The 8,026-nt window shown below is 45.0% G+C and overlaps 1 pseudogene; it reads right to left on the bottom strand.

Moving 5' to 3' along the window:
- Positions 1-227: 227 nt before the first annotated feature.
- Positions 228-7,698, bottom strand: LOC110304132 (uncharacterized; annotated as a pseudogene).
- Positions 7,699-8,026: the final 328 nt, after the last annotated feature.

Below are 8,026 nucleotides of genomic sequence, written 5' to 3'. Positions count from 1 at the left end.
TTGGGGAGGCAAGGGCATTTAAAGGAACCACAAGAATGATAACAATATTCAAATCTCCCTTTTTTAAAAAAGATTTTTTTGGGGGTGGGGACTTTAAAGTATTTCACTCTAAATGTCAATGGAAGAATGTCACTAATACACCCTGGACACCTTTGTAATGTAAATCCATGCCCCCTCCCCTTTTTTAAACATGGTGAACTTCAGCCTAGCAATTGTTACAACAAATGTTATAGTCTAAAGCTCAAACACATTTGAGCAACTTTTGAAATTGAACTGAGTACAAACCAAATAAAATTTACAACATAACAAACATGTCCGCCTAGGACTGGGAACACTTGAACCTTCTGCATGGATCCCAGGGCCTTCTCCCATAAGTGTCTCTCTAAGTCATCAAGGTTGTCGTCTTCAGCTTCACTCTCAGACTCCTTCCTGGGCTCTGGTGCTGCTGCAGGCTCTTCCTGTGCTGATGTGGTGGTGGCAACAGAAACAGCTGCAGGGACTGCAGGAGCTGGGGTGGCCAGGGCCTCAGCCTTCTCCTTCTTGTGTCTTTGTGCTTCTTGTGTTTCTTGTCCTCCTCCTTCTTTTTCATTCCACCTCCTTCTTGACCAGAGTTCCTGGCAGGGGATGGGCTTGGTGTTGGTACTGCAGGTGACCAGTTTGTGACTGGTAACACAGGTGACCAGTTTGTGGAGGGTGACTGAGACTGCACAGGAGAGGGAGGTGCTGAAGGCTTTTTAGCTGCTGGCTCAGGAGATCCAGAGACAGATCTGGAAGATGAAACCCTTCTTAACTACTGAGGGCTCCAGGAGGCAGCCTTTTTTATCTTTTAGGGCTCCGGAGTTCTGGAGACTCTCTTAATAGGCCTAGTACTTGGAGATGGAGACTGCCCTCCTGGGGTGACTCTTAAGTTCCTCTTCGTACAAGGAGAGGGCTTGAGGTCTGGTTGTGGTGATTGGGCCTCCCAGGTGGAGTGGCCTGGGGAAGACCCTTTCCTATGCTTTGAAGATAAGACGGCTGAGTGTCTCTTGGTGACTGGGGGTATGGGAGGGTGTTCTTTGTTTAGGAGGTGGAAAGTGGGAGACCTGGCACTTTGCTGGTGGAGATGGTGCTACCCTTCATTGGGAGGGGATGGGGGTGAGGTGGTTCTCCTTTTTGAAGGTAGGGAAGGAGAGTATGTCCTCTGGATGGGAGGAGAGTATCTTCTTGGAGATTGTGAGCAGTGAGCAGCGTCGGGAAGGAGAAGGGGTCCTTTATTGTGGTGGTGGGTTGGCTGAGCCACCCAGGAGGCAGAGGTGGGGAGGAGCAGGGGCTGAAGAAGGGGATCATTGGCCTTCTGGTAGGAGGCAGGTAAGGACTTTTCCTTCTACTACTCTTAGTCACTGGCGACTGCCATAGCTTTCCCATCTGCATCCAAGGGGAGGTCTCTCTTTGGCACTTTGGAGGTGATGGAGAGGCTCTCTGCTACCTGCCTACCTCACCATTCTTCACATGGTGAGGATCTCTTGGGCTGTTCAGACGAAGGCTGCTGATTCTGGCATCTGTATTGTCTCCTCTGCTGCACAAGTAGCTAAATATCATTAATAGTGTCAGCTTCTTGTGGACAGGACCTTAGCATAACTATCATCTGAAAGGCTTCACCCAGCAGCTAAGGGAAACAAACTCAGAGACCCACAGTCAAGTATTAGGTGGAGCACAGGGAATCTTGTGGAAGATGAGGAGGAAGGATTGAAGCGTCCAAAGGTCAAGGATGCCACAAGAAAACCTACAGAATCAACTATCCTGGGCTCACAATTGCTTACTGAGACTGAGACTGAACCACCAACTAGAGAGCATATACATGGGATTGACTTAGGCCCCTACATATATGGAACAGATGTACAGCTTGGTCTTCATGTCAAACCCCTAAAAGCAAAAGCAGAAGCTTTCTCTGACTCTGTTTCCTGCCTTTGGATCTCTTACCCATAACTGGGCTGCCTCTTATACCATCAATAGAAGAAGATGCACCTAGTCCTACTGCGACTTGCTACACTAAGGCAGGTTTATATCCATGGGACTCCTCTCCTCCTCTGAGGAGAAAGGGAGAGGGAAAAGGAAATGGGGGGCAAGAATGGACTAGGATCAGAGGAGGAAGTGGAAGTTGCAATGGAGCTGTTAATTAATTAATTAATTATCCAGGTATAGCCCATTATTTCAGAAAAGTTGTAGGAACTGAATCAGCTAGTCATATAATAACCAAGAGCCAGTGAAATGGCTCAGTGGGAAAGGGCACTGATCACTGAGCCTGACTATTTGCATTTGACTCCTAGAAGCTACATGGAGAAAGAAGACATGAACCCAACTTCCACTAGCCATCCTGTGATCTCCACAAGTATTCCATGACATGCTAACATGCAAAGAGAGAGAGGGAGAATGAATACATGAAAGAAAAGAAGAAGAAGAAGAAGAAGAAGAAGAAGAAGAAGAAGAAGAAGAAGAAGAAGAAGAAGATGAAGAGTTGGCTCAGTGATTAGGAGTGCTTGTTACTCTTGTAGATGACTAAGTTTGGTTCCAAGCTCCCATGTCAGAAAATTAACAACCTTCTATAAGTACAGATCCAGGGAATCCTGCATTCTCTTCTGGGCTCCATGACTACCTACACAAAATGGCTCTCTCTCTCTCTCTCTCTCTCTCTCTCTCTCTCTCTTTCTCTCTCTCTCTCCCCTCACTTTCCCTCACACATATATACAAGAAAAATTATAAAATTAAAATCTGAAAAACGTAGTAACAAAACAACAGGACAATCTTCCACAACTGTGCTCACCAACTTGGTCAAGATAATTTCTCATTAAGACTCTCTTCCCGGATTATTCGAGGTTGTGCCAAGTTGACATTTAAAAGTAACCTGCATAGTCAATATTCGTAATTCCTTGGCTACTCGGAAATATAATAGAAAGCACTGATCTTGGAGGGGTTTGGTCTTGAATGTTACGGTGACCTTCTGAGCCTAGTTATGGCTTCCAAGGGAATTACAAAGTTAAGAGCTGACTGACTTGGCTTTTCATTGCTGAGAGATAAGTTCCTTTCTCGACCGTTTTGACTAGAGTCTTGAGCCAGTCATATTCAACAAGATAAGTACATTTTCTTAGTTGGTTCAGACAACTAGGACACAGCAGAAACACAGGAAACTTCATAAGGAGTGGAAGGAAGAGAGACGGGAAAAGCCACTCACCTCTTCTCAGACTTTGCATACTGTTCTATGCCTATATCGCCTTCATATCACAAATCAGCAAAGGACCTTTGATCACAAAGGTCTGAGAAGTAATGGGACAGAAAGCCTCTTAAGGAGCAGGATCATTACCAGATGTGACAAGGACCCAGTTATGGCCTCAATCCTCTCGTCTCTATGAGGCCACAGAGGACCTGTGGGAGAAAGTGTTTTAATTATTTGACAAGAGCTGTCTGAAACAGTAGTTTCTAAAACAAGTGTGAAAAACATACTTAAGGAGCAAGATGCTGTGCAATCTTTAAAAATGAATTATCTCCTAAACAGTCTAGTGGTAGATGAACATAATTGTTCCCCAGTGATACATAGAACCAGAGTGGTTTGCAGAATCTAAGCCCCCATTGCTTGGATTCACTCCTGCCTCTAGCACTCACTTACAAAGATGTTGGGGGTAGGCAACTCTTCATATCATATTCTTCACCTATAAGGAAAATATATTCCTCATTGGGTTAAAGTTTGGAAACATAAATTATTAGAAAGCAGTGCACATGCTGAACACTCATTAAAAACTTTAATTCAAGGTAACATTCTGCCTTGATGCAAAATCCCCAGGCCAGAAACCGAAGATGACAATAATTTCTTCCTTAAAGTTTTATTACTCATAAATAACTATAAGAACCAGACTCTAGAATCTCTTCAAGCATCTTCCTACCAAGCTACCCGAGGTTCTCCAGAAACACATTCTGCTGCTGAGAAACAAGGCCTGGGTATTGGGATGGAGCATGCTGTTGCCTTATACCACAGTGTGCTTGTGTTTAATGACTATTTTTATTAGTCTGGCATTGGTGACAGTCAAAGAATTAAAGGAGCAAAGACCTAGTAGCTCCTACCCCAAAGGGCACCACAAATGCTGTACACAAACCAATATAAAAAGGCACAAACTTTATACTCTGTTCTTTTCTCTCAGGCTTTCTCTATAGGCTGAGCTGTCCCCAGACAAAGGAGAGAACTGCTCTGTGGAAAATGATGGTCTCCACGGTGCTTCCGACAGAATGCATTCATTTTCCTGGAATGGAGTGCCAACTAGGCCCAGCCACCTTCTGCTCCTAGAGAATGATTGCCTCAGCCCAGTACTCAAGAGACCAGCGGTAAGTCCATGTTCAGTGGGGCCTGGGCTGAGCTCTTGCAGCCTTCCCCCAGCCCTGGAAACTTTGGCAGGCATCAGTTCTGAGCCTACATGTCCCCACCGATGTGGAAATTGTCATGTGTTACGATGCTTTAAGGGTATTGTTGAAGCTTTCATCGAAGTATAGCAGGCTCCCACCTCATGCTAAGTAAAGCAGCTGGTAAATGTTACGCTGTGGCTGCAGATGGATTGGTGGTGGCAGGCCCAGAGCTCACCACCTCTACTTAAACAGGTGTTTGACTCTGTATTTTCCAGGTGGCCAGAAGGAGCCTGATTATTCAGCGAGAGTAGAAGCCATGCGGGATAGGAATAGCTCTCCAGCACTGGCAAGAGGGAGCAGCCAGCCACTTGGCTTTAATCCATCTGTTCACAAGACATGATCTTAAAGCCAGAACTTTTCCACTGGAGATTTCCTACTTTGAATTTTAATGGTCAGGTCAGCAAGGGCATTGCGGTGCCAACTCCCATGCTTTGTCAAGAGCTGCCTTGTTGCCTGGGGAAAGGGGGTTGGCTAACTAGGTTACAAGAGTCAGAGGCCATTGGAGTTTCCAGCCAGGGTATTGCTGCTTCATCAGCCCAGCTGCCAGGTGGAACATGAGAAGATAAAGTTGCCACAGCATGTTATATTTCTCCACAGCCATGGACCTACCTTTAAGAGGGAGATCCTCTGTAGTCACTGGGAAATGACAGGCAGCATCAACAGCTAGCCACAAAATCACAATGCAAAAATAAACAGATGTTCACTGGAAGGCATACAAGCATCTTTTAGCAGCAAAAAGATTCACAAATAAGTTTTCAAGGCAATCAGGGTAAGGGAGATTGGAACCACCTGTCTATTTGAGGGATTCCTGAGATGAGCTCAAACCAGTCTGAGACACTCAGAACATCTTAATTGAAAATCATTAAAGGAAAATAGCACACTGGCAAGAGGAAACATATTTAAGTGTAGAAATGAGCTAACATCAAAAAGTCCCTGGCAAGGATTCTCAAGCAAGAAGAAGCTTGAGAAAGCCAGTTCATTTTCTTCACAGCTCAGGGTCTACAAATCTCAGGGGAACCCCTGAGCATAAAGGAGTACAGGACCTCCACATTCATATACAGGATGGGTGGGTGAGCAAGGGATACACAGCTCTCAAGTCCTTTCCAATGGCTCGGAGTAAGATGAGTAAATCTGTCATGACTTATAAATGGGAGAGAAGAGTGGGGACAGGCCTTCTCATGGGGCCACCTGCCCCAAAACTGGTGCTGTGGGTGCCCCTGCCTTTCCCTGACTCCTGTGACACAGCAGACTGGAGGGGACAGGAAGACAGCTGTCAGATTTCACATGGCACTCACTCTTGGCAAAGAGACAAGTCTAGCGGCGGCCAAACCCTTGTCATGATCCCATCAGTCCCACAATGGTGGGGCTTCTGCTGGCTAGTGGCAGGTCACAGGAGTGTGGGAGCTCCTCTGACCCCCACATCTGAGTCCCTAAATCAAACTGCTTTCCCTCCAGAAAAGCCTGGGTGAGGAATTTCTTGTGCCAACTTTGTTTATACAATGAAGAAATGTTGCTGGGATCATAGGCAGGTGTCTTCCTGCTATTGTTTATTTATAATTCATAGCCTAAGTTGCTTAGAAATGGATTAAAGAATAATAAAACCTTATATAGTCATATAAACAATTGGTCTTGTTTCTACATCAGCACTCTTGAAATTTGGGTTTAGATGACTTCTTTGAGAGTACTGCTCTGTGTTGGTGTAAGATATCTACCACTACTACTGCAGCTACTACCCAATGGATGAATGGTGTACAGCCACCTTCAATGTAGCAGCAAGAATAACCCCAGACAACACCAAATGTTCCTGGAGAGAAGAGATGTCCAAACACCCTCTGGTTAAAAAAATTGCCACATATACAACATAGAAATATGTGTAAGTGTGTCAAAAATTGTAGAAAGGAATGGCAGATCTAACTGAACTTAGTCTGAGGAAGTTCCCAATGTGAGGACCTAGTGTGGTGACTTTTAACCCTGGACTTGCCAAAATTATTGAGCACTTTCTAGAAACTCCGCTCCATGCCCTGGTTCAGAGCAGACTCCATTTCACCATACATCATTTTAGAGAAGGACAGACAGCATGTGGGGAACCAGGAGGAAGACTCTCCTGGTCAGTGAATCCGTTTTATTATCTGTTATCAAAGCAAAAGATAAATACAAGTAAAACCAGAGAAATGATTCTGGAGAATAAGACATTTGTAAAACTGACAAAAGGCCAAAGGAATGCAAAATAGTTCATTGATACAAAGTATTGATATCTAAATTCACCAAAGCTTCATGGTCCTGTTCATGTTCACCAGCATCCACATGTGCTTTACTGAACTCACATCTTGTCTGGTTGACCCCAAACTCAACCTAGGAAAGGCTGCTGTTGCACCTGCTTATACAAGTCACAGTGTCTGCCATCATTCCATTGGCATTACCTGCCATCCAACCTCATTGACAGCAGGTCAGCGGGTTCAAGGCAAAGGCTCCTGCCTTGGGCCATATAGTACTTTCTAGTTGCTAGTCTTTTCTGAAAATACCATTTGGGTTATTTTTGGTTGTTGTTGTTGTTGTTTTGCTTTGTTTTATTTTGTTTTTAATTTCACACAGACTTTTCATGGAGGACTGATCTTCTGGGTGGGCTTGGTACTATAGCCCATTAAATGTTAACTGAAGTAAGGTAAGAGCTGTCTAAACCTTTAGCCCCTAGAAGTATCAGTTATCTATGGATTTGAAACACATCAAGATATCTGCTGATGCTCCCATCCAAGCCCCAAACCTGTGCCCCCCCCCTCTCTCTCCCTTAGCACTTAAGAAGGTGGCAGGGAGCAGACCCATGGAGTGGGCAGAGGAAAGTCTCTTCTCTGACCTGGTACCAGGGTTACGGAGTAACTCTTTGGGACAAAGCCTGGTGATTTCTTTTAGATTAGTAAATCCCCAGGGAAGGAAGGCTGCCAAGCAGAGGTGGAGGAGCACATCCAGGAGGAGCACATCCAGGAGGAGGCAGTGGGTTACAGGGCTTGCTTCAAATGCCTAGGGGGACGAGGTTTATTCCTGCTCAGAACTGTGCCTCACAGGGAAGAACAAAAGCAGGAGACAAGGAGACACATGGGAGACTGGAGCTGTAGCAAGCCACCTCCAAGTCAATCACTTAGTACCAGGAGACAAATGAAGGTATCCCTTGAGTCTTTCTACCTCACCTCTTTTATGTGAAGGTTTGACAAACGATGCAAGTGAAGGGTACACGAAAGTGATTAAAACCAGCCCTTGCAAAAGCAGGGTAACCATGCTGGGCTTGAGTCGCCCGCAATTCTCTGATTCTATTATGACCCCCCCAACCCCATCACTACCCTAACTTTCCCAGAATGTTTTATGCTTTTCACATATCGACATTATCTGCTCGTCTGTATCCCTCCTTCCTTCCCTAATACACGAGTTTATTTGCCGAGACTACTTTCAAACAATAGGATTGTGCCAATGGGCTGATAATGGAAGTATTTGTTTAGTGTGCTAAAAGGCTCATCCACTTGCTGCAGTGGTGGTACTTCCCAACATGGATTACACCACAAGAACTCCTCCCAAAATCTCTCACAAGGAACCCATGCTATTGGTGAAA

The sequence above is a fragment of the Mus caroli genome, unplaced genomic scaffold (genome assembly GCF_978045245.1).
Source record: "Mus caroli unplaced genomic scaffold, Mus_caroli_1 scaffold_13, whole genome shotgun sequence".
Lineage (NCBI taxonomy): Eukaryota > Metazoa > Chordata > Mammalia > Rodentia > Muridae > Mus > Mus caroli.
Note: the sequence above shows the minus strand (reverse complement) of the source record. Positions and strands in the feature narration are given on the sequence as shown.